This window comes from Lynx canadensis, chromosome D2 (genome assembly GCF_007474595.2).
Source record: "Lynx canadensis isolate LIC74 chromosome D2, mLynCan4.pri.v2, whole genome shotgun sequence".
Taxonomy (NCBI): Eukaryota; Metazoa; Chordata; class Mammalia; order Carnivora; family Felidae; genus Lynx; species Lynx canadensis.
The window spans coordinates 79,589,557-79,617,545 of record NC_044313.2 but is presented as its reverse complement, the minus strand read 5'-3'; the positions used below and the strand labels follow the sequence as shown (position 1 = coordinate 79,617,545).

Below are 27,989 nucleotides of genomic sequence, written 5' to 3'. Positions count from 1 at the left end.
TTTAAAATACAGCCACATATTTTTAAATGAAGTGTTAAGGATTTATATATATATATATTTTTAATTAAAGATAATGTCTGTCTTGTTGCATGTGGATTCTCCTCTGTTCTTGAAATGGTTAGAGGTTTTGTTTGGAATGGAGCAAGGCTTGTAGTCACGGCTCTACTGTTTCAGGTTGTCAACTGTTTAGTGAAATTCTGGAAATGTTTAGGTGTGGCTTTCTGAAGCCTGTCATTTATTGGCGTTAATTTACGTGCACCTTTAGTATTTTCTGCCCACCCTGTCCAGTCGTCCAAATGATACCCAGTGGTTACAAATGCCCTTTCAGTTTTTACTTTCTCCTGTCATTAAATTGCCCTAATGGGAAGTTTATAAATGCGAGTGTGGATGGGTGGGTGGGTGAATTAAATTTTTGAATGCTAGACTCCCAAGTTCAGAGACTAAATCCTTTGAGGCAAACTGTTCTCACTGGAATCTCATAGTTCATTGTAATGAAAATAATGTTTACCTTGGATGACCTTTGACATACAGGAATGAATCTTGGATATTAATGAACTTGTTAGTAGCATCTGATGTGTGCATTGAGTTATTTTCAAACTTGTGCATTTAACCAAAGTTGGTGTATTGGAAATGTTTATATCAAGTTCCATTTGGCTACTGATGGACATAAAAACAAATGCTTTCCTATGGAGAGTATTTTTTTCTTTAAAAAATTAAAAAAGTGAATTATTTTGAATATTTGGTTTTAAATTTTTTATTCAACAAGTATTTATCAAGTCCCTTCCTTTTATAAGATGTTTGGAAAATATTAGTGATCAAGGGGCGCCTGGGTGGCACAGTCGGTTGAGCGTCCGACTTCAGCCAGGTCACGATCTCGCCGTCCGTGAGTTCGAGCCCCGCGTCAGGCTCTGGGCTGATGGCTCAGAGCCTGGAGCCTGTTTCTGATTCTGTGTCTCCCTCTCTCTCTGCCCCTCCCCCGTTCATGCTCTGTCTCTCTCTGTCCCAAAAATAAATAAACGTTGAAAAAAAAAATTTATATAAAAAAAAAAGAAAATATTAGTGATCAAAACAGACATACCCTCTTTTGCCCTCAGGAGTTTCCACGCCAGGAGAGGAAATAATGTTTTATTAAAATAAAATGTGATCCGTGCTGTGAAATAGGAGTTACATGTGATACAGTAATGACCACCAAGCCTCTCATATGCTCCCCTCGACTTCGACCCCCTTGAGCTTGGCTGGGGCCATGGTAACTAGTCAGTTCCAATGAACAGACGGTGAAAGTGAGGTGACACTTCTGAGGAAAGGCATTACAAATTAAGTTCCTCGCACACTCCTTGGGTTCCTTTCTTCCCCTCTGGCAGTGACCAGGGACTGGACACATTTCAGATGGTGCAGCTCTGTCAGCCTGGGTCTTGAGTGACTTTACGGAGCAGAACTTCTTCAAATCAAACACGTTAGACATTAGCATGAGCAAGAAACCGATATTAAGTTAGACCAAGATCCTGGGACGACTTGTTGCCATAGCGTAATTAATTATATTCTGACATGCTTTGGAAGGGTCAGAGAAGGAAGCGGGGAAGGGGGATTTAAAATTACGCCAGACAAAGGGCAATGTCTTAAAACCAACAACATGGTGCAATAAAGAAACTAAATTGCAGGTCAGTCGTTATGGATCACCTGCCAGGCACTGTTTTAGATACCTGAGACCAATGGGCAAACGGCAGATCCCCATTCCCATGAGGTTTACATCCCAGCGAGGGATACTAGGTGATAAACAGCGAGCACTCGGCCAGTTATAAGGCAATGCGGGTGGCTGGCTGGGGGATTGTGGAGCGGGGGGTGGGTTCGGGTTTGCAGAAGTGATGAGATTGCAGTGGTGATAGGACAGTCTGGAAAAGCCCTCACTGGGAAGGTGAGGAGTCAACAGAGCCCTGAAACCGTGGCATTAGAATTTTTTCCCATCCTATCGAACAGCAAGATGCACCCCATTATCCTTTATAAAATTTTATTCTCACCTACAACTCTATATTAGTTCCTGGGTTTTTATAAGATCATTATTGGTATATCTATCTAGGGGTAACTTTTGAGAATGACACCCAAAATAATCTAAATCATTCTGTTTTCTAAACTGGTTTGGCAAAATCCATATAAACAATATAGGTTCCTCTTCATTCTCAGAGTTTAGTTCATTTTAAATTTTGTCTTGTGAAATCTGTATATGTCTCAAAAATACTTGATAACCGCTTTTCAGTAGAAGTTATGGCCTTAAACATTTCTGTAAAGCTGAAAGGAAATGCCATTTATGATTTATCAATGGGAAACAAGCTATAAATTTTGAGTTACTTCAGAAACAAAAGGGGTGAAATTTATGGCCTAGTGCTATATGCTTTAATTCTTAACTCACGAGCAAAAGTTTTTTGAAAAACACCAATATCTAAATAGTAAAAGAAACTTTTTTCACAAAGGAGGAAACCCTTTCTTCCCCTACCTCATTTCAAGCTCCACAAAATTTAAATTTGTGATGACGGGCAAATAGTATAATTGAGTTAATTTGATAAGGTAGAGACTTGCAACTTTTTATTTATGGGAGCATCATCTTACGGTATTTGCTGTTGATCGGTTTCTTCCGTCCGGGCAGGCACCTGGGGCATGAAATTTTGAAAGAAAATGTAAACTATTAGCTTTTCCTCTTTTCTTAATTTAAAATACAATTCTAAGTGATTTTAAAGACACTTTCCTTTGGAAATTTTGCATTTCGTTTCTATTCTGACTCTGATGAGTTGTTTTTTTTTTACATTTTATTTTGCTTTAGAAAAAACTTTAGGTAGCTGAATAGGTTTCCCCAACATGAGAAAAATGGTCATGTAAGTTTAGAAGAAATATTTGTGTACATCCTTTGGTCTTGGCCTAAAGATTAAACATTATTTACTGGGCATGTCTCTTAAACCTACCTCACTGGAATTTGGAAGAATATTCCAACAGTAATGATAAATAAGCCTCAAACTTAATTTGCAACGAATTAGCCATATTTTTACTCCACTTGAAATACCGGAGACTTGGGGCAAGATTTAGTTACCCTTTTCTATTTAATAATACTCCATTAAATGTGACCTGTAGAGATTATGAAGCTTATCAAAAATATAGTCTATAAAAATACCCTAAATATGACGATGCTTTTTATGTATTAAAACTGAGCTCAAGTAGTCCAAGCAACTGATACTGGGATACATCGTGACCTGTAAGTTAGGAAAAATAACAGATGAGAGTCATGTTTATGCTTCTCTTTTCAATTATAATCATGTTTTTGAAATTACAGATCTCCTAATTTTCCAATCCTTATCTGTAAGGAAGACCAATGTATATAAGTTTTACGGGTGGATGTGAAAATTAGCAAACTATTTCATTTTATTCAATATCTTCATGAAGATATCATTGGCAGGGCAGCTCAACATTTTACATGGTTATCTTCAACAAGGGAACTGTAAGTGTTCTTTAAGTCATTAATTAGCTAATCCTTATTTACTGCGTATAGCCATCACAATTCATATGAATAATGCATGGGCTTCTCAGAATTATTAGTACTGTACATCAAATGAATGTTTGAAAGGGGAAATAACTCTTAGTCTTTGGTAAAAGAGTAGGCATAAATTAAATTTCCCGTTTGCCAGACTCAGCAGACACCGTTTCATGTGTTGAGTTGTCCTTGGAGAAGACTGAGGCCATTGTTTCCATTAACAACAACAAAAAAATCCAATAATGTTAAAACAAAAATACCACTATAAACATGATCAACTGAGGTAAAATCCCTGCGAGGAGGTACTTGAAAATCTCAAGCAACTTGAATCTTCTTCAAGAAAGTTCAACACAGCTCTCTCAGAAAACCTGGAGATGCATGTCTAAAATTCATAGGAGTTCTGTGATAAGTCACCTACCTAGAGACCAAAATAACAGAGCAGAGAGAAAGGAAGCTGAGGTAAGAAAGGGAGGAAAAGGGAAGAAAAGAGCCCTGGGGGGGGGGGGGAGCTCATGCTAACTCTTAGTACTGGAGGACTTGTAGGAAAATACTTGGTGCCAGTCTCTTGTGCCCAACACTGTAGCAGACGTTTCCTATGCCTTACCCACCCTTCAAGGTGTGTGGTTTCATCCCAACTTGTCCACAGAAACTGAAAGAGTGTTCAAGCTGCCCAGGCCTCACAGCTAGTAAGTAGGGAACTGACTTTGAACCCAGGTTCAAATTTTTACCATACTATGATACCACCTCTTAACTAAAATCAAATTCACAAAGCAAACCAAAAACAAAAGCGTGAACAACCGATCGTAATGGAGTCATGCCTGTATCCTTTATTACTGACAGAAGAAAAGCAAATTTGAGTACAAGGTTTTAAGTCCTGCAAGATGAACAAAGAAGAGAAATACTTAACTGCTGTTCGCGCCATGAAAGAGAAACAACTCAATCTTGCAAAGTTCTTGGGAGGTAAGATGGTAAGGTGTTGGCACATGTGTTTGTATCAAGACTCAGAATGAGAGCAGAGTTTGCTGTTTTGGTCTTAAATCTGTTGAATGAACTTGTACCTTCTTTTCTTTTTTTTTTTTTTAAATTTTTTTTCCCAACGTTTTTATTTATTTTTGGGACAGAGAGAGACAGAGCATGAACAGGGGAGGGGCAGAGAGAGAGGGAGACACAGCATTGGAAACAGGCTCCAGGCTCTGAGCCATCAGCCCAGAGCCTGACGCGGGGCTCGAACTCCCGGACTGCGAGATCGTGACCTGGCTGAAGTCGGACGCTTAACCGACTGCGCCACCCAGGCGCCCCTTGTACCTTATTTTCAACTGAACTTCAAATACACTGTTGTTTAAAGCAATTGGTTCCCGTTAAGCAGGCCATCTAGCCATCTATCAGGTGCATCTGTATATGCTGCATGCCTGGTATCTAGTTAGAATTATGGTGGTGTGGAGTCAGAGCAGGTCATTTAGATTTCAGACTGGGAAACAGAGTTTACGCAGAGGGCAAAGCAAGCAGAGTGGCTTGTTGTGGGAACAAACGTGGCCGTTGAGGAAGCTGTAAGAAGAGAAAAGCTAGAACAGGGAGAGGGACATGGAGAGGCGTGGAAGACAAAACTTGGAGAAGTAGGTGGGGAAGCTTCTGATTCCTCTCAAGCCCATTTCTGCTGTGAACAGCAACTAAACATTTCTGGACCACACACACAAAAGCAAATACCCAAGAACTCAGACGGACTGTGAAGGAGACTCAGAACTTGGAAAAGCAGCCTCTGTGAGGATGCTTCCCTTCCCGTTTTCTTTTCCTTTCTCTTTTCTCTTACAGGTTTGCGCCAGGGGTCAGCCCCACTTACGGAGATGCACAGCAGTGGAGGTTTACTGTCCAAAGAGCCGGGAGAAGCCTCTCCTGTTGGCCAAAGAGCATGGAGTGGGGGGAATGGGAAAATCCTAAAGAGGGGAGAGCTGGAAAGGCGGACCCTCTCTCGCTGTGTGTATGACTTTCCACATGTCCTGGGCTCACTCCTGAGCTGGTGTGCACAAGACAGACCCAAGGAACTCTGGCAAAGTCGACAAGAAATGAAAACGAGATCAAAACTACTGTTCGTAGAAAGTGACACGGGATTTGCAGTCTGAGTCTAATTGGGTTGATTGCCTGCTTAAACAAACAAAATATTTCTCAGACAATTTTAGTAAGACCCAGAGTTGACACAGCCCAGTATCCAAAATTGCTTAAGTAGGAAGACCAGGATAATGTGACCAATTTCCAAGGAAAAAGTCAATCAAGAGATGCCAGCCTCGAGATAAACCAGATGTTAGAATTATCAGACATAAAAGCAACTGTTATAATTATGGCCCATGAGATGGAAGATAAACACACTTGAACAGAAACATAGAAGTTCTCAGCAGAGAAAGTGTAAAAAAGAATCACATGGAAATTCTGTAGCAAAAGATACAATATCTGAACTTAAAAACGACTAGATGGGCAATAGAAAAATGGAAATGAAAGAGTCAGGAAACTTGAAAGTAAATTAGTAAGTGTCCAACTTTAATGATGCCTTTAAAGTCTTAAAGGTGGATGAGGCTTTGAAAAGCAAAATGTATCTGACTGTAATTAGCTACAGGGAGCCCCAATAAGATATTAATCCAACTACATTCTTGTGGCTTCCTGAGATACATATGAAGAAATTCATGCTGTTTGTCAATTACGTTGAGTAAGGAATTAGCATTATCATAGGCCCAACTGTAATGATTATGCAAATGTTCTTCTACAGCGTCTTACACAGGCTTACTATGTAAAAACATGTCACATATGTTCTGCGACTTACAATGTCCAAGGTGATGCATGCATTGACAAAGAAAAGTTTCCTAATCGGCTCCATTAAGTTGTGTACCTGCAGTCAAAGCAGTTTTGAAACATAGGAGTGTCATCACTAGGTAATTGCCAAGCTCATCATCAGAGTCAGCGCCTGGGAAATTGATTGGCTCGCCTGCTCATGTTAACTCTTTGATTCAGCTTTTGTAATAGGACCTCTCCCTAAATATAGATGTTATTACAGTGATGCTGTATGAAAATTGACCTATCTTGTAGGCACAATACATGCTTTTCAATTTTAGAACAAAAAAAAATGCTGTTAGTACTTAGGAATCTGTTATGAGAAATCATTAAGGTGAATTTGGAGTAAGATTGAACTGGCATATTATGTTTGGAAAAATGACTTCCTGCTGAAGGAAGAGAATTTCAAGGCTTTAGAATACCTCCCATTGTTACAGTAGCACCATATTGCTCTTAAGAGGTAGCGTAAATTCTTGTAATGCTGGTGATAATTCTGGATTTAAGAGTTTAACAAGTGTTGCCATTTAATTCTTATAAGATAGGAAGCACAGTTATATCCATCTTATGCGTGAGGAATCGAGGTATAGAAACGTTCAGTAACCGTTGAGCCTAGAAAAACTAGTAAGTGGCAGAGCCAGGACTGAAGTTCAGGTCAGCCTGATCGCCAAGCCTAAGCCACTAACCACGTGTTACATATGTTACTTCCTATAGCAACTAAAGGAGAAATTTCATGTTTCTTTTTTTTTTAAGTTTATTTTGTGTGTGAGAGAGAACGAGCATGAGCAGGGGAGGGGCAAAGAGAGAGGGAGAGAATCCCAAGCAGGCTCCACACTGTCAGCGCAGAGCCTGATGCAGGGCTTGATCCCACGAACCACGAGATCACGACCTGAGCAGAAACCAAGAGTCGAATGCTTGACCGACTTAGCCACCCAGACGCCGCTCAGGTTATTTTAAAAGGGCATAGCCTTCAAGCCGCAAAGGGTAGAATAGTAGTCAAAGCAGTGGTTCTCACGTTTTTTTGGTCTCAGGATTCTTCTTTTTTGGCCGCAAAGAGGGTTTATTAAAAATATGGAACGCTTCACGAATTTGCGTGTCATCCTTGTGCAGGGGCCATGCTAATCTTTCTGTATCGTTCCAATTTTAGTATATGTGTTGCCAAAGCGAGCACAGTCTCAGGATTCTTTTAAACTCCTGAAATTTCTTGAGGACCTCAAAGAGCTTTTGTTTATGTGGGTTATTTATACTTACTGATATTTTACTCTATTCGAAATTAAATCCGAGACATTATTACCTGAGAGATATTTATTAATTAAAAATAACAATAAACTCAGTACGTATTAACATAAATAACATTTTTTAATGAAGATAATTATGCTTTCCAAAACAAAACTTTGGTGATGAGGATGGCTTCTTTAAAAAGAAAATACATTTCTTCCCCAAGTATCTATTAATACTTGGCTTAATAGAAAACAGCTCAATTTTCACATATGCTTCTGCATTTAATCAGTTGTGATATGTTGTTTTGGTTGTAGTACATAAAGAAAATAGAGCTTCTGTACACAGACATGTAGTTAGAAAGGGAGAAGTATTTTAAGAGCCTTTTCAGATTGTTGTAGGTATTCTTACCTGATAATCATCAAACTCAAGTTGTAATTTTTAAAAAGGTTGTTGCAGTGTGGGATTGGGAAACCTCATCGAACTTTTTGTGCTCTGTTTAATTCCAACCTGTTGCTTTTATCTTGTTCTTTGAATGGTCTTTTACCCATGTATAATTTTGTAGCATCATGCATGGATTATTTGGAACATATTGGCTCACTGATTTGTATAGATCTTCCAAATGTGGACACATTTCATTGTAAATGTAAAAAAGGGAAAAGCACATATGCTAATATCATCTTGAGCTCAGCAGAAAAGTCTTTAAATACTGGGAAGCTATCAAGTTCATAGTAGCAGAAACAAGTTATTTAAAATATTTATTTTTACTTGAAAGCTTGAATTTTATCACCGAAAATACATACTGTTAATTGTTTTTCCAAAAGGGTCTCGGTATCCCACTGGGGCCATAGGCCACACTTTGAGGGTCACTGGCGTAAGAGCTTAGATTGGGGAGAAGCAAGTTAGAAAACATTTGTCTAAAGGTCCAAACAAATTAATTTTCAGGGTGCTGAAGGAACTTGAAGACGAGGTCTCAGAATCACTAGCAGTGGGGGAATGGGAGAGAGTTCAGACATGTAAGAATGAGAAAAGACTGCCTTGCCTCTCCAGAGGGATGTATTCTGGGTAACTCTGATTCCCAGAAAAAGACTACGGGATATTCCGTAGCAGGTAGCTTAACATTACAAAATAATTCTGTGATTGCCAGATGTGGTGAAGGCTAGGAGGTCATTTCAAATACCGTTTTTTTCTTTCTGATCATGTGACACAATGTGTCACATGGTATATACACTGAGCTATTTGAATAACTACATAAAGACAGTTGAAGAGTAATTTGTGTGGGTACTGCTTGTACAAAATGGCACATGTTGCTTTTGATCAGAAAATCAAACGTAAAGAAATTATACATAATATAATTTCTCATAAAAGAAAATTTATAGAATACCTACCATATGCAAAATGTGGTGTTGGGAAAATGGCAGCTCTGAGGGGCACATATGAGGAAGTAGCATGGCATTATGAGAAGATCATAGCATTAGGAGTCGGGACACTTGAAAATGTGTTCATCCTGGTTTTCCACCAACTCAGTGGCTGCCCTTGGGCAAGTGACTTCGATTCTAGACCTACGCTTGATATCTGTCATATTAAAGAAGTTAAGGCCTCTGAAAGGGATGGAGTTGTGCTTTCTTATGCCATGGAGCGTAACCAGAGTTGACAAATGGGATTTGGGAGATGCCAGTTTGCCTCACGGTGGATAACTTCCTATCTCTGTGAGGTCCATTACTGAAGCCACTAGCCTCACATGGCTATTGAACACTCAAACTAGGACTAGTCTAAATTGCGATTTGCTCTCAGTGTAAGTTACACACCAGATTTTGAAGACTTCATATGAAACATAGAATGTAAAATATCCCATCAGTAATTTTCATATTAATTTCATGTTACAAAAGATAAGTTTTGGATGCATTGGGCTATGTTAAGTATTATTAAATTAATTTCATCGGTATTTTTAAAAAATACCTGGCTACTAGAGAGCTTAAAATTACATAGATGGCTCACGTTATATTTCTTTTAGACAGTGCTGTTCTAGCTAACAGAGTTTCCAACAAAAGAACAGTAACTTGAAGAAGAACATAAATTTACTTTTAATTTTACTTTTTGAGGTTTGCAAGCAGAACCCGGGTCACAGTTTTGAGAAGACAGCCTCACAGAAGACTGCGTGTGCTATGCAGCTGGGCTATACTGGGTTCTCCATCTGCACTTGGGTGAGTGCTAAGGTTCTTTCAGCTCTGCTCCCAGGATTTGTCAGTGGTAGTAGGTGAGGGAAACGGCCCAAAGGAATGCCTGACACAGGACACGGGGGACTTTCCTCCATTCCCGGATTCAAGCAGAGAATGTTCAGTGTGTACTAATTGAGTGAATGAGAGCGTACAAAATGCGTGTGGGTATTTCAGGTAAAATGGATGATGGTTTAAGACTCAGGCTTTGCATCAGCTCATTGCCAGCATTTTCTAGCTCTGTGGCCTTCCTTACCTATCCATTCGGTGCCCCAAGGTCTTGGTCTGTAAAATGCAGGGTCCGCAGGTGCAACTTTTCAGAGCATGCACTAGATTTCCCTCGACATGCGGCGAGCTACGAAACTTACTCTGCAGTGCTCTTGTGTGAGTCACGTCTTGCGAGAGAAAACTACACACAACGACGAACCCTTTGTAAAACACCTTGCCTGTGAAGTTGGTAAGCGTGTTCTCACTTCCTTGTGTCCCCTAACCACCTGTGCAGCATGATTCTGAAATGGCTCCACAGGGCTCGTCACTGAAGCAGACCTGCCGGGAGGCCCTTAACAACCCCATCTCCCCATCTCCCCATCTCCTGGTGGGAGGTCCACTTGTGGGGAAGTGGACCCCTTAGGCGCAAAGAGAGCAGAGGCGCTCTCTCTTCAGTCCTGCACCTCCCATGCAGACCCGCCCCTGCCTGTCAATTGTTGATCTCATGTGCCTGCCATCTGACCCTTAGGATTCTGCAGCGGAGGCCTGGGTGATGAGTAGTGATTATTTTTGTAACCCAGGACTGCCCGCAATCACATCCTCCTTCCCTCCCCTCCACCCAGCTCTCTCCCCTTCCCCAAACCTTCTCCATCTGCCCATTCTGTCCCTCTCACCTTCCCCCCTTCTCTCCCTCAGACCTACCTTGGCCTGATCTTTTACTGGAGAACCAAAGGCTCCCAACTTCTGTCCTTCTATCATCACCCAGCCCTCTCCCTCCTTCAGTCTGCCTCCCTGAGATGCAAAACGAAAAATACTCTTCCTCTTGCTGAAGGCAGACTTTTCTACCATGTTCTTAGTCCTCTCTTCCCCAGGACCTAGACCATGTTTTATTGAATTACCTCTTTTTCATCTTATTTTTGACATTTCGATCTCCTTTGGTCATTTCTTAAAGAGTTTATTAAATATTCTTTTAAATATTCTTAAATCTTTTTTTTTTTTTTTTTTTTTTTTTTTTTTTTTTTTGCAAAGGAAGAAAAAAACCTTCCCTATCTTGCATTCTGTTTAGGTATCACTCTCCTCTATTTTTTTTTTTATCAATTTTTAATTTTTTATTGAAGTATAGTTGATACACAATGTTACATTAGCTTCAGGTGTATAACATAGTGATTTGACATCTCTTTTTTAAAAAGCTTGTTTTATTTATTTATTTATTTATTTATTTATTTATTTATTTATTTATTTTGAGAGACAGAAAGAGAGAGAGGGGGAGCATGTGAGCAGGGGAGGAGCAGAGAGAGAGGGAGAGAATCCCAAGCAGGCATCCCTGAGGTGGGGCTCGATCCCACAAACCATGAGATCATGACCTGAGCCAAAATCAAGAGTCTGAGGCTTAACCAATGGGGTCACCCAGGCACCCGGTGATTCGATATCTCTATACATCATGCTATGTTCACCACAAGTGTGGTTACCATCTGTCACCACACAACGCTATTACAGTACCATTAGCTAGAGTCCCTGTGCTGTGCCTTTTATTCATTCCATAACTGAAAGCCTGTATCTCCCACTTGCCTTCATCCTTTTTGTCCATCCCCCTCTCCTCTGTCTTTTTAAAATCAAGTTAAAAAAAAATTTACCCTTTGTCTCAACTTCCTCACATCTCATTCACTCATTTTCCTATTTACAACATTTACCATATTAATTTAGTTACAAATGCATTCAAGAATCACATGTAGAATAATATGTCTATTTAGAAATATTTTAGACCTCATCAAGTTATTAATCTAGTAGTGGAATATACACATTTTCAGATATTTAGGGGTTCAGAATCTTTATCTCCTATGCAACTTTCCTGGCAAGGTATGGGAGAATATGTTCTATGAAAATGCAGAAGTAAACCAAGAAACAGGAAGACACAGGATCTGGGAAAGGGGAGGGAGGGCAGCAAAGGGAAGTCCTAAAAATAAAAGCTACATAGCAGGCCTAGAGAAAAACCAGTCCAGATTGAACCAGAAACGTGGAGTCCTCAGGGAGGACTCAGGTCTCCAGGAGGGAAAAAATGGAACCAGTGTGTTTGAGTGCATGCAAAAAGTTATCAGTAGGTAGGTGACAGAGATGCTGGAGAATTTTGTAAAAAAAATATGTCAGAGTGTCAGAGGCATGTTAGAGTGTCAAGCAAATGAAAACATGGGGTAATTATCAACTCCAGGAAAAATGAAATGTTGAGTAAGATAGGATCTATGCTTACAAATGACTGTCAGTTTCCTCAGAAGCATTACTATACATTATTAAAGTGTAAACACCGATTAATGATTTCACCAAAAATCGCTGAGATGTTGGTTGGGTGGTGTGGTGGGGTAGAGAGGTGAGTTGTGCAAGAGCTAAGTCTTTCTCCGCCATCATTAGGAAGTCACCAGCTAATACCTAACACCTGATATCGATGAATAAAGAGGTAGAACTATGATGTGGAGTTCAATATGTAGAGACAGATTAACAAGAAAAGGTGAGGGTCTAATTGAGACATTGTCTCTGGAGACTGTAGTCATGGAGAGGGGCAAAGGTAGGAAGCTGGTTTTTTCATGATAAGCTTTTGAGTATTGTTTGAGATTTAAAATTATGCACGTGTTATTTTCATACATAATATTTAAAACTTAGGGGTAAGATTTTGATGTCACTGTTCTCCAGGATTCAAAACCTCTCCCTCTTCCTTTCTTCTATACCAACAGACTTCCTTGGTGATTTCTTCTATTTCATGATATTCACTGGTATTAGTACTCCACAGCTTATAGCTGGCTGTACCCCAAAGGCACAGCTTCCCCTGTAGTCTTCTCTAAACCCTAAGGTATTTTATTAAAAAAACCTCACTTCTTTAAATTTAAGTTAGTTAACATACAGTGTAGTATTGGTTTCGGGAGTAGAACCCAGTGATTCATTATTTACATACAACACCCAGTGCTCATCCCAACAAGTGCCGTCCTCAATGACCATCACCCATTTAGCCCATCCCCCCCCACCTCCCCTCCAGCAACCGTCCGTTTGTTCTCTGTATTTCAGAGTCTCTTATGGTTTGCCTCCCTCTCTGTTTTTATCTTGTTTATTCCTTCCCTTCCCCTATGTTCATCTGTTGCATTTCTTTTTTCCAATGTTTATTTATCTTGAGATGGGGGGAGGGGCCGAGAGAGAGAATCTCAAGCAGGCTCCCCCGCTTGGAGCAGAGAAGCCTGACACGGGGCTCAAACCCACAAAGTGCAAGATCATGACCTGAGCTGAAATCAAGAGTCAGATGCCTATCCGACTGAGCTGCTCGGGCGCCCCTCATCTGTTTTGTTTCTTAAATCCCACATATGAGTGAAAGCATATAATATTTGTCTTTCTCTGACTTATTTCACTTAGTATAATACACTCTAGTTCCATCCACGTTGTTGCAAACGGCAAGATTTCATTCTTTTCCATTGCTGAGTATTATTCTATTGTGTGTGTATGTAAGCTGGAAGCTGATTTTACCTTTCCTTTCCTTTTGTAAGATTTTGTAGGGGTGGGATGATGGGATAGGGATGGATCTTGTTACCTCTCTTGTCCGGAAAACCAAAAAACAAGAACGTGTGCACGCATGCACACACACACACACACGCACACACACGCACACACACATGTCCATCTCCTCTGAAGTTTATACCGTTAGATTTTCCAATCCGAACCCCTTCATGGTGCAATTTCCTGGTCATCTACTCTTCTTCCCTGAGGACTACAGTATCTTGCTTACTGTTTCCCCCATCCCTTAATCCTGCCGTGATTTCTGGTAGGTTTTCTATGCAACAGTTCCCGGACCCAATCACTTCTATCCGTTGTTTTCTCCCCTCTGCCTCAACCAGCAGCTCCCATTATCATCCTGTTAGTTCTAATTGTCAGTCACCCGAATCTCTGGTTTTGAGCCTCCTACCCTGTATGACTCCGATATTTGCACTCACTTTGTCTTGTACCACCACTATTGACCCTCCCACTTTTTTTATTATTAATTTCTCCCCTTATCTCCTTACATATGTTCATACCCATTTCATGGTTCTTCATTATAATCATTCTTTTGTAGCACATTCTTGATTTCTTTGACACTTTCTTTCTCAGTCATTTGCCTGGCAAATTCCAATCTATCTGTCTATGTGTCGGCAGCTGAACATCAAAGGTAGAACACAACTGCGCTTTCTGGTTTCACTCTGCATTGACTGCCACCACCGAAACATTCCCACCAGTCGCAGTCCTATTTTTTCCTGGCAAATTTACTTTCTCATTCTCCAAGGTGACTACTTCATACCTTCTCACTCTTTAGACCTCCATAACCTTGATTGATGACCTAAACTTCTATTTTATGGACAGCATTTAAGTAATTTCATGCTAGTGCTCATATTCCTACCACAGAATCGAATAACCTCCTAGAATCAGTACCCATGCTCTCGGATTCTTTTCTTGGTCACAACGAAAGGGAAAACTTAGTTCATTTCAAAGAGCAAGTTCTTCATATTGGCCCGAATGCTATCTCTTCTAGTGGTCACAAACTTTTTTTTCCAATCATCTCATCCCTTTGTTCAGCAGTTTTTCCACTGTACTTGATGGATTGTTCCCATTGGCACACAAACAAGCTTGGGTATTTCTTCCAGGCAAACTCTTCAATCCTTAGCGTAGCCTCCAAAAACGTCCGTGTTCTGACTGCTCTTATCTTTCCGTTTTCATCTTCCCACATCCTGCTTTCCAGTCACCCTAGACAACTGGCTATTTGCCAAGTAGCCCTTCTGCTGTATACGTCCAGGTGTCTGATTACATTCAGTGTACAAAACTCAGGGAGATGTGACCCAGAACCAGGAGAAAAATCAACCAATGACCCACTCATGATAAAAAGCCTCAGCAAACGAGGAGTAGAGGGGAACATTTTCAACTTGATAAAGAACATTTACAAAAAACCAAAGCTGACATCATCCCTACTGGTGAGAAACTAGGAGCTCTCCTGCTAAGATCAGGGATAAGGTAAGAATGAGCCCGCTCACTCCTCGTTTTCAACATCACACTGGAAGTCCTAGCTAATGCAATAAGGTAAAAACAAACAAACAAACAAACAAATAAATGGTATAGAGTTTGGGAAGGAAGAAATAGAACTGTCTTTGTTTGCAGATGACGTGATTGTCTATGTAGAAAATCCAAAAGAATCAACAAAAACCTCCTGGAACTAATACCTGATTATAGCAAGTTTGCAGGATACAAGTTTAATATAAAAAGCCAATCGCTTTCCTGTATGCCAGCAATGAGCCGGTGGAATTAAAGTAAATACACAATACAATTTACATTAACAACACCCACCCCAAAAGTGAAATACTTACATATAAATCTTAAAAACATAGTAACAAGATCAGTATAAGGAACATTATAAACTTGACTAAGGAAATCAAAGAAGAACTACATTATTGGGGAAATTTTCCATTTTTAAAGATAAGGAGATAACAAGATAACAATCTTGTTAACATGTCTACCTAGTCAATACAATCCTAATCAATATCTCAATTTGTGGATATGGACAAAATGATTCTAAAATATATGTGGAGAAGCAAAACACCCAGAATAACCAACACAAAATTGAAGGAAAAGAACAAAATCAGAGGACTGACACTATCCCACTTCAAGACTCACTATAAATTTGCAGCAATGAAGACAGTATACTCTTGGCGGAAGAATAAACAAATATATCAGTAAAACAGGATTAGAGAACCCAGAAATAGACCCCTGTGAATATAATCAACTGATCTTTGACAAGGATAGAAAGGCAATATGATGGAAAAAATCCTTTTTTTTTCTAGGTTTATTTTTATTTATTTGAGAGAGAGATAGACAGCAAACAGGGGAGGGGCAGAGAGAGAGAGAGAGAGAGACAGACAGACAGACAGACAGAATCCCAAGCAGTCTCCACACTGTCAGCACAGAGTCTGATGTGGGGCTCAAACTCAAGAACCGTGAGATCATGACCTAAGCCAAAACCAAGAGTTGGATGCTTAACCGACTGAGCCACCCAGGCACCACAAGATAGTCTTTCCAACAACTGGTGCTGAAACACTGGACATCCACGTGCAAAAACTGAATCTAAATACATACCTCACACCCATCACAAAAATTAACTAAAAGTAGTTCAGAGACCTACATGTAAAATGTAAAAGTGTAAAACTCTTGGACAATAACATAAGAAGAAATCTAGATGATCTTGGGTGCGGTGATAACTTTTTAGATACAACACCAAAAGCGCAATCCATGAAAAAAAAACGTTTGATAAGCTGGACGTCATTCAAACTAAAGCCTCTGCTCTGCGAAAAACACTGTCAAGAGAATGGGAAATCGAGCCACACACTGAGAGAAAATATTTGCAAAAGTCACATTGGATCAAGAACTATTATTCAAAATATACAGAAACATACAAAAAAATTAGAGAACAAGAACAAAAATAAATAAACAAGTGGCAAGAGATCCAAGTAGGCACCTCACCAAACAAGATACTCAGATGGCAGGGGACAAGCTGTTCCACATTCTGTGTCTCCAAGGAACTGCAAATTAAAACCACAGTGAGATACCCCCACACGCTTATTACAGAGGGGAAAATCCAAAACACTGCGAGCACGAAATGCTGGTGAGGATGGAGACCAGTGGGAGCTCTCATGCACTGCTGGTGGGAATGCAAAATGGTGCCGCCACTTTGGAAGACAGTTGGGTGGTGTTTTACAAAGCTAAATATAGTCTTACCGTATGATCTAGCGATCGGGCTCCTTGGGATTTACCCAAAGTTGTTGACGACTTATATCCGCACAGAAACCTGCACGCAAATGTGTATAGCAGTTTTATTTATAATTGCCCAAACTTGGAGGCAACCAAGATGTCCTTCAGTAGGTGAATGGGTAAATAAACTGTGGTCCATCAGACGATAGAATATTATTCAACGCTAAAAAGAAATGAAATATACAACCCTGAAAAGACCTGGAAGAACCTTAAACATATATTACTAAGTGAAAGAAGCCAATCTGAAAAGGCTATATATTCCAATTATATGACATTCTGGGAAAGGAACAATATGGAGGCAGTTACAGGATCAGTGGTTTCCAGGAGTTAAGGGGGAAGGAGGAATGGATGGGTGAAGCAAAGAAAATTTTAGGGCAGTGAAACTATTTTGTATGATGTTATAACGACAGTTGTATGTCATTACACATTTGTCAAAACCCATAGAATGTGAACACACTGAGTGATCTCTAATTTAAACTGTGGACTTTGGATGACAATGACATATCAGTGTAGGTTCATTGGGTGTAACAAAATTTCCACCCTGGCCTAGGAGGAGTGGAGGAGACAGGGGGTGTAGGAGCACATTCCATTAAATTTTGCTGTGAACCTAGAACTACTTTAAAAAAAAAAAAAGACTATGGGGCACCTGGGTGGCTCAGTAGGTTAAGCGTCTGACTTCGGCTCAGGTTATGATGTCATGGTTCGTGGGCTCGAGCTCTGCAAGGGCTCTGTGCTGACAGCTCAGAGCCTACAGCCTGCTTTGGGTTCTGTCTCCCTCTATCTCTGCCCCTCTCCCACTCATGCTCTGTCTGTCTGTCTCTCTCAGAAAAATAAAATTAAAAAAAAAATTTTTAAAGGCTATTAAAAAAAAAAATCAACCAAGAGAACCAGGCCCAGCAATAATAGTTAATAAAGTTAATAGAAAATAATCCTAAGGGGTGCCTGGGTGGCTTGGTTGGTTAAGCATCCAAGTCTTGATTTTGGCACAGGTCATTATCTCATGGTTCGTGGGTTTGAGCCTGAGTCGGGCTCTGCACTGACAGCATAGAGCCTGCTTGGGATTCTCTTATCTCTCTCTGTCTTTGCCTCTCCCTCGCTCATGCTCTGTCTCCCTCTCTTTCTCTCTCTCTCTCTCTTTCAAAATAAATAAATAAACATTAAAAAATGGAAGAAAGAAAATAATTTTAAAATAGTTTCTATAACTGTTATCATGTGTTAAATAATGTAAAAGAGAATACGATTGTCAAATTGGATAACTGATTTTTAAATACAAAGCAAACAACACAATGTAAACTTAAACACAAGGACTATTATGAAGGATAAAGAGGGAAAGAGGAGCATTTCTTAATGTAAGAGAGGCCAATTCAGCAAGAAGCCATAATTGCTTTAAATGTGTATAAATGTAATAACAGAGCTTCAAATATATGAAACAAAAGCCAGTGGCATTGAAAGGAGAAATAGAGAAATCCACACTTATAGTGGCAATTGAATCTGGAAATATGACCTAAACTGTAAGCAGGCAAAAATAATTTAATTTTGATTTATTTTGAGTGGTTATTCCGTTCACATGGCTGAAAATCAGAGGTGAAAAGCACATAGTGTATATGGTATATACAGCATAAAGATATGGTGAAAAATCTCGCCACCTTGTTACTCGCTCTTTTGCCAGTTTTCCTTGGAGGTAACACTGTTACCAATTCTTCTGTATTGTCTAAAGATATTTTATGCATATATAAAAGGTTTATGTACCCACTTTTCCCCTTTTCTATACAAATAGTAGTACACAGTACCCATTTCAGAATTTTGGGGGGTACCATTTAATAATATTTTTGATTCCATTATTGGTACACAAAACCCCAGATTAGGTAAGCTTTAGGGCATGGCACTTTGTCCGTAGTTCTATGGATTCTTTTTTGTATTCAATTGTGCGTGCCATGGCTTGAAATTCTTCAGAAAGTTTCAAGCCCCATTGAGATCGCATGAGAATTTTTTTTTTAATTATTGGGATGTAATTCACATACCATAAAATTTACCCTTTCTTTTTTGTTTTTATTTTTTCAATTTTTAATTTTTATTTATTTATTCACTTTTTTTTTTTTTTTGAGAGAGCGCGCACGCACACGTGTGCAAGCGAGGGAGGAGCAGAAGAAGGAGAGACAGAATCCCAAACAGGCTCCAAGCCCAGTGCAGAGCCTGATGTGGGGCTCGAACTCATGACTGTGACACCATGACCTGAGCCGAAATCAAGAGGCAGTCGCTTAACCGACTGAGGCACCCAGGTGCCCCACACACTTTCAAAATATACGCTTTAAGTGGTTTTTAATGTATTTATTAAAGTTGTGCGAACATCACCACTTCCTAATTCCAAAGCATTTCCATTACCTGTATCCATTAGGAGTCACCCCGTTTCCCCTAACACATCTGCTGACTCTGTAGATATGTGCAGTGGACATTTTATAGAAACGAACTCATATAATATGTGGTCTTTTGTGTCTGACTTCTTTCACGTAGCGTACTGTTTTCCAGTTTCATCCATGTTATACTCCACTCCTTTTTGCGGTTGAATAATACACCACTTCTCATTTGCATTAGAATTTTAAACATCCTTGCTAACAATGTGTAATTGAATCGGTACGGGATGAGGTGGTGTGGTCTCGTACACATTAAGACATAGGTCCTTTTTAGGTTGTGAATTTGAAAAGGTCTATTTTTAACACGTTTTACAAGAATATTCAGATATGAATGAAGCACATTTCGGGGAATCAGGAAGCTGTGCCTGTTGCCACAGACTTTTGGCAAAGACGGTAACTTATGTGTAGGTTTCTGAAGCTTTTCTCAGAATTGGAAATGACCAAAAGACATCAAAGGAACAAAAACAAAATGCCCCCGGCTAATTTGTGTGGAAACCAGGGAATGATGCCAACCACACTGCATGAAATTCAAGGTATATCTATTAGGTCCAGTGCAGTGGGACCAGATGGAAGTCACAGAGGAGGAAGGAAATTCTTCAGGTTCTATCAGCATCCCCTTAAGTCACTGATCGAGGCTGATGTAGGGTGGGAGACAAGGCTAAATTAAGAACATGACACACGGCTTACAGCAATGAAAAGCAGGTTGGGGATTTTCTCTGATCCATTGTCTCAGTGACGTCGGGTTTCACATAGAGACAGATAAGGACTTTCCCAAGCAGGAGGGCCATGAATGCTACTTTCTCGTCAAGAGGATGGGGGGCGCCTGGGTGGCGCAGTCGGTTAAGCGTCCGACTTCAGCCAGGTCGCGATCTCGCGGTCCGTGAGTTCGAGCCCCGCGTCGGGCTCTGGGCTGATGGCTCAGAGCCTGGAGCCTGTTTCCGATTCTGTGTCTCCCTCTCTCTCTGCCCCTCCCCCGTTCATGCTCTGTCTCTCTCTGTCCCAAAAATAAATAAACGTTGAAAAAAAAATTTAAAAAAAAAAAAAAAAAAGAGGATGGGACACTGTTCCAAATGAGTGGATGTACCAAGAGTAGCTACCAAGCCAAACAGTAAACTGATGTGGAAAATGGCCTTCCTATGACAGGGAATGAAATATGGAAGTCAACCAACAAAGACAAATGACCCCACCCCAGTGTGACCGGGGCAGACTTTGGCCTCAGTTCTTTCCGGCCTTCTATAGACTTCTTTTAAAATGGTTATGAGAACGTATATCATCGGCCCTCCAGCTGATGTTTAAGGGGAGGTTTAAGGGGCGCCCAGGAACAGTGAGGAGACTCAAGGAGAGTCCATGTACATTATTTGGGGGCAAATATTGGATCTGGTATTTACCTCCATGTTTGTAAGTATGTCAGTACACAATCTCTTTATTTTTTCATTTTAGAGCTTATATTGACCTCCTATTTTGGTAGATGCTGTTTAGCACACATGTCCTCCAAACACCAATTCTGATGCTTTTCCAGTCCTCCTGGTTATACCACAGGTTTTAGTTAAATCACTATGAAGTATTCATATCACTGGACTAAATAAACACTGCCCTCTGCTTTGCCAAGCAGCATACTGATTGCTTCTTACACGACTTTTGTTTTTCCTGTAGTTAGTAATTGCCTGATTTATTTCACTTGCCCATTTCCTTGTACCTTGTACCTTTGCTAATATTTCTCCTTCCTTTCAATATAATGTTCCACAGAGTCAAATTCACCTGTAACCTATCCATTTCATTGATTTTCCCCGAGACATTCCATTGATCTTCATGGGTTGTCCTGTAGTGGAGATGTCTTTCCACATATCAGGTGTCCATCCATATGGACAAGCAAGACATCCCAAATCCCAAAGCTCCCCGTGCGCCTGCACAACGCCAGACGCCTCTGCTTCTGGCGTCTTTTCAGGGTTTGACCTCGTTCTCATCAGTGCCTCTCGTGGCACACACTGAAGTGTCACATTTCACTGCTCTGACAGGTGCTAACCGTCCCGCCCTATCTTTTCTGTTCTTCATATTTTTGTGGTCTACAGACATTTCCAGGATTCATTATGGTTGGAATCTGTGAATCTGTGTTTCTGTTCTCATTTTTCTTGTTCAGTGCAGATTTCTAAGAGGAAAGGTGTGCAGAAGGATCTTTACGTTGCCATTTTACACAGAGGTCAACCACTCTGTCTTCTTCAAACACCTTCTTTCCTTGCCCCTGTGACTCTAGTGTGTGGGTTCTTCTCTTCCCTCTTTCTGTCCTACAACACGTCTGAATTTGGGAGTCCCTCAGGCTGTCGTGTGTGGCTACCTACTCATCTCTCTCTATCTCTCCACCCACGATTCTCTAATCCATCCATGTGATGTTAAATACCTTCTGTGTCCTGAGGACTCCCCAACTTTTAATTTCATCCAAGATTTCCCTGTAAAGACCTGATCTTGTCTATTTTTCGAATGCATCACAAACTTACCATGTCTCAAACTGAACTCCTGATTCTCAGTGCTAAAGCTGTTTTTCTGCAGGACTTTCACATCTCAATTACAGTGGTGCCATCCACCCGGTTGCTTGAGCCTGAAGCCTGGCAATTTCTTCCTCTTGTTTGTTTGTTTTTATTTTAGAGAGAAAGCATGTGTGTGAGTGGGGGAGAGGGGCAGAGGGGGAGGGGGAGAGAGAGAGTCAGAGAATCTTAAGGAGGCTCCATGCTTAGTGCATAGCCCGACTTGAGGCTTAATCCCATGACCCTGGGATCATGACCTGAGCCAAAATCAAGAGTTGGACGCTCAACCGAGTGAACCACCCTGGCACCCCCTCTTCCTTTTGTTTAACAAACCTCTCTGCACCCACATTTAACCCCAGTTCACTTAATCCAAAATTCCAATTCCAAAATATATCTTGAATCCTTTTGCCATACTCTAAACTACTATAATTTCTTATTTGGATCACTGACTTTGCAGCCTAACAGACTTCCTGCTTCGACTACTTGGCTTTCCACCCCATGCTTCCCAGCAGCAGCCACAACTGATTTAAAGCGTCAGTCAGATCACGCACTCCTTTCCTTGGAGATCCTAGTGAATTCTCGTAGCATCTCCAAGAACACCCAAGCTTGTACCAGCCTGGGTGTGGCCTGGTTTTGCCCGCCTCTTTCACTGCAACTCCTGCAGAGTCATCAGGGCAGAGAAAAGCAAGAGGGTTTCTGGCCTCAGGGCATTTGCACGTGCTGTTCTTTTTACCTGGTTCACGCCTACACTCTCTCTTCATATGGATTGCTCATTTTCATCCATGAAATCTCATCTCAAATATCACTTCCCAAGAGGTTTGGAGGGTCACCCAATCTAAGGCAGTTTCCCCGGGTATGGTCTCTTATAGGACTCCCTTCTTTTTCTTTAATACCTGGCCCTAATTCATATCTGTTTTCTTACTTGCTTAAAGTCTGTCTTTCACACCAGAGAATGAGACTAGAAGCTAGTTCTAGGATTTTTCTTTTTTTTCCCTTTCAACATTATCCTTCCGGTGCCTGCCCTGTGGAGATCCTCAATATATTTTTCAATTCAAGGAATGATTTTAAAAATAAGCAAGCAGCAATAAAACAAAACAAAAACAGGACCTATCAAAACATTCTGCTGCAAACAGGATTGCCATCGATTCAGATACAGAGGATGAGTGTATTTCAGGAAAGACGATGACATTTTAGGGAGCATTTGCTCTCTCTCGGGGCCCTTAAAGAAATTGTGAAGTCTCTGAAGAAGAGAAGAAAGATGTTACAGAGAGACAGCAAAATGCGGACGAAAGGGAAATGTAGACTCAAATGCAGGGGGACAGTAAGACCAGGACAGAAATTCCGACGGCATCGGAAGCCATGAGGAACAGAGTCAACGCTGCCAAGAATAAAGTCAGTTCAGTGAAAGGCAGGTAAAGGAGGCTCTGAGAACACAGAGGGAAAGGGAACCGGAAGGAGCGCGCCGGACATGTGATAGATAGACAAGAAAGAGTGCGGTGTGGACAGATGGCGGACGGTCCTGAGAGGGGGAGAGGAAATGGAGCCAAATACTCCCGTGCACGAATTAACGACAAGACTAGCAACCTGGACGTATGTTGGTGACCTTCTGTGTCCTCTGTGTCTTGTACCCAGTAGGTACTCAATCCACCTAGGCCAATTTTAACATAAAAAAATTTTTAGGTTCTTATAAAAACAACTAAGACGGAGGGTTGCAGTTTTATTGCTGACATACAGACTTCAATAAAATTACTGTAATGTGTACTGAACAACAAAATGCATAATACGAAATCTATTTATAATGTGTAAAGAAAAGAATCAAAACAACAGAGGAAGGAAACACTAGCATCATTCCTTTGAATTTTTACCTGACCAAAGAGATCTATGATTATATCTATGATTATAGATAAATTTAATATAAATCAATAAGATTTCTTTAAATACATAAAACATTTTGTTCTTCTTTTTAAGGTCCATGGAACACTAAATAACAAGTTTTAAATTAAAAATAACTTATGCACATAATATAATTTTATCTTAAAAATATGTGTAGGTATATACAAATATATTTATTTTTAAATTTATTTACTTATTTTGAGAGAGAATGTGAGTGGGGTAGGGGCAGAGAGAGAGAGACAGATTCCCAAGCAGGCTGTGTGCTGACAGCACAGAGCTCTACATGGGGCTCGATCCCACAAACCATGAGATAATGACCTGAGCTGAAATCAAGAGTGTATGGACTGAGCCGCCAGGTACCCCACAAATGTATTTATGTGGGTAAAAATAATGCAAAATGGAGACTGCAGTAGTAAGAGTGTTTTCTCTGAGTGGTGGGATTTCTTTTGTTTTGTTTTTTTTAATGTTTATTTGTTTTTGAGAGAGAGACAGAGTGTGAGCAGGGGAGGGGCAGAGAGAGAGGGAGACACAGAATCGGAAGCAGGCTCCAGGCTCTGAGCCGACAGCACAGAGCCCGACACGGGGCTCGAACCCATGAACTGTGAGATCATGACCTGAGCTGAAGTCCGATGCTCAACCGACTGAGCCACCCAGGCGCCCCTAGTGGTGGGATTTCTAATTATTACTACTTTCCTTTCATTTATATGAATTTTCTGTCATTTCTACAATGGACTCGTATTGCTTGTATAATTAAAAAAGTGAAGGGGAAGCCGGTCAATTCACACTCAAGTGAAATGTTATTAGTAAAGACACAGCCCATCATAAGGGAGGGGTGACCAGTAGGAAGGACGAGACGTGCATGCAGACAACAAAACCTTCAGTGTGTTTGGGGAAAGCTTTATTAAACCATAAGAATTGAGAGAAGTCCAAGAATACGTTCTCTATGGAAAAGGAAACCAAGGGAGGAGAAAACTAGATCACAGGCTGTCTTCACAGGCAGAAGGCTTTCCCAAGCATCACATACCACGAGGTAAAGAGCAGGAAGAGAAACAATCCCAAAGGAATATGGATATTAAAATTAATGCTAACCCTAGAAGGATTATAGTGCTGTGCTGTTGATTTTGGAAAGTGGAGAAAACTCCAAGCCTCTTGAAGCCTTAAGAGACACTGTGCTGTAGTAAAAAAAAAAAAGCCCCGAGTAATCAGGCACATTTGAATTTCAGTGCAAGGTCTGCAACTCAACCAGCCTGTAACCTGATTACTGAACTGTCTCTGACCCTCAGTTTGCACCTCTATAAAATGGGGATAACGATGCTTGCTTTGGATGATTGCTATATTGAATTATCCAAAGAAAGTTTGTGAGGGGTGCCTGGGTGGCTCGGTTGGTTAAGCGGCCGACTTCGGCTCAGGTCATGATCTCGCAGCTCACGAGTTTGAGCCCCGAGCTGGGCTCTGTACTGGCAGTTCAGAGCCTGGAGCCTGCTTCCATTCTCTCTCTCTGCCCCCACCCTGCTCGCACTCGCACTCTGTCTCTCAATCTCTCTCTCTCTCTCTCTCAAAAATAAATAAATAAATAAAATAAACATTAAAATATTAAAAAAAGGAAGTAGGTGAACACATATGGATAAACATATATACAGAAAGGGGTGTGGATCTTGAAGAATTAATTCGGTATCTATGTGTGGAGCACTTACTACGTACGAGCCACAGGGGCATAGAGACCTCATGTCTGCCCTCATGAAGCTCACGAACGTCATGTCCACGAATGCAGCCTAAGATAGCGGAGGAGGAGTTCCCCTGAGGACAGCATGCTGGGCGTCTCAGGGAGGAGATGTTGGTGTTTGAACTGGACCTTACCGGAAAGCCAGAATCTGGACGTACTAATCCACGGGCAGGCGGGGGAGTGATTAAACACCCCCTGCGTTATGAAGAAGGATGGAGAAAGGCAGGAGGAGAAAAATAACAAGTTGTCAACAGAGCGTTGTTCGATTTGATTAGATCCGCAATGATCTAATCATTTTTTTTGCCTACAGATCTTCAAGGATCATCGTTTGGATGACCATGCAGGCGCAGAGAACTGAGACAGTGATGTTAGGAAGCTGGTGAAAACGCTCCCCTATTTATTTCTGCCTGCTTGTCTGTGACCAGTGTTTCACAAAAGGAGTGAGAAATTAGTAACCACATGCTGGGTAAGATGTTCACGAGAAGGTCAGGAAGCTTGTTTGTCAACCTTAATTGACAACTGATGTTTAAAAGGCGAAGCATCATTCTCGTAATTTAATGGGAGAAATTGCTATTTAATGCCAGAGGGGGAAGAGCTACCATGTGCAAAAGCCTGTGGAAATGAGAAAGGCGGACAAAATAATCCCCTTTTTGTTTTAGGAAAACGTAAAGTGGTGCCCCAGGGATTGTTGGCAAATATTATCATCTTTGAAAGCTACTACTTAACACAAATTCCGGGAAACCAGAGGCTTCTGGGTAATGTGAATCACAAGGAAAGAATGCCCCGTTTTGTGGCTGAAACTTTTTAATGGAATACTGGTTGATCTTAGCGAAGAAGGCCAGGGGTCAGGGTCAGTTTGGGAGAATTTTCTGCCTGTTTCTGTAGAGGCCCCTACATAAAACACTTCTTTCTCGGCCTGATTGAAATGTTTCATGTGATCACCTACCCATGGGAGCCACTCACATCTCCAGAGATACGCTTCCTCCTTTTTCCCTATGTTGCCTAACTTGAGATAGAGCTTAATAGGGCTCTACTCATTCTTTAAATGAACACTTATTAGGCACTGGTTGCCTCCATGCCTCCTGTCTTTGACGATCTTGATTGAGAGATGGTGTATCTGAGACAGGATCCCCTTAGCCGTACAGAATCACTCTACGTTTTAAACCGGAGGGCATTTACTACAGGGGATTGGTTACCTGATGAGGGGGAAACCGAGATGCCAAAGTGGGTGGTAAGGCCACCCAGTGGTTATCGTAAGAGCAGGCAACTGCTTCGGCCCCAGGGCTGCAGAGGGCCGGGGGGAACTAGTGGGGGGGTGTTGTTGTGGGGTGTCCAGGAGCATCACAGAAAGCTGAGAGGAGGGGAGAGATATCCTGACTCCTTTGGGTTCCTAGCTTTCTAATCTTTCACTGGTGTCTTCACAGGCCAAACCCATCCAGAACTGGAGGAAAGGGAGGAAGAAGCTCCTTGTAATACAGAGTACAGCACTAGGAGAGAGATGGGTAAGCCAGGACTGTACTGTGATGTAGTCTGTCTGTGCTAAGTCCTACGAGAGCAGGTTGCACGGACCTCTGTGTGCTGAGATGCCTTCAGAAGAAGCTATTACTTGAGCTGCTTCATAATGAATAGTTCTATGGTAGGAAAAGGCAGGGTGGGGGTAGGGGAGGAAGGGTGCTTTGAAAGAGAGGGGAAAAGTCTTGGAGGGCTCAAAGCTTATGTTGGAGTTGAGGAATCACAAACAGCTCTTTGGGGATAGAGCATCAGTGGATGGCAGGTGTGCAGGGGATGAATCTGGAAAGAGTTGGGGACCTCCTAACACTTAGGACGAGGAGCTGGCCGCGGCTAGGACGCTAGGATGGGGACAGTGTCATTGAGAGTTCCCTCGGGGGTCTGCACCAGCGTGAAAATGTGGTGTAAGGGGGAGACTGAAGACAGGGAGGTCGATTAGAAGGAGGAGAGAGTGGGGAGAAGGGCAGGACTCCCCAGGGAGGAGCACGCAGTGAGGAGGGGAACCTAGTGACGTCAAGAACGTTGAATGGATAGGATTTGGAGATTTTTTTAATGTTCATTTTTGAGAGAGAGAGAGAGAGCGAGCAGGGGAGGGGCAGAGAGCGAGGGAGACACAGGATCCAAAGCAGGCTCCATCCAGGCTCCGAGCTGTCAGCACAGAGCCCGAACTGTGGCTCGAACTCACGAACTGTGACATCATGGCCCAAGCCCAAGTCAGACGGTGCTTAACTGACTGAGCCCAGCCAGGCGCCCCTAGGATTTGGCGATTTTAATGTACATCATGAGAGGAGATGCAGAAATCCCCATTGGATGGTCATGGTGCCATTTACCCAACAGGAGGAGGGAGCTTTTTATTGACCTCTCTGATATTTTCCATGTAGAGTTTTATTTTTGGCTGCTAGTGGAGTTTGAAATGGAGAAAGCTAAAGCTGTCTATCTGGTTGATGCCCCATTACTGATAGGAAGAGAGTAGATAGGACACACCCACCACTCTCCCCATTAGCCGCCTCACTTCCTGTGGGAGAGACACGTACGCCAGCACAGAATAGCAAGACAAAGTGATAGTCATGGAAGAGGTCAGTGCCAGCTGCGAAGGAGCTGAAGGGGGAGCCAGCTTCCAACTCTGCCTGGGTGCAAGTGGAGGTGGGGTATTCATGAGGGCTT

General features: G+C 41.4%; 1 long non-coding RNA gene and 1 other non-coding gene across 2 annotated transcripts; one reads left to right on the top strand and one right to left on the bottom strand.

Annotated features, from left to right (window-relative positions):
- Nucleotides 1-1,841: 1,841 nt before the first annotated feature.
- LOC115527770 lies at nucleotides 1,842-27,427 on the top strand. The gene is made up of 3 exons (XR_004344257.1): nucleotides 1,842-4,474; nucleotides 9,649-9,750; nucleotides 25,627-27,427. It is a non-coding gene; the product is annotated as an uncharacterized LOC115527770 (long non-coding RNA).
- LOC115527808 lies at nucleotides 7,394-7,499 on the bottom strand. Its single transcript, XR_003973045.1, has one exon. It is a non-coding gene; the product is annotated as a U6 spliceosomal RNA (small nuclear RNA).
- Nucleotides 27,428-27,989: the final 562 nt, after the last annotated feature.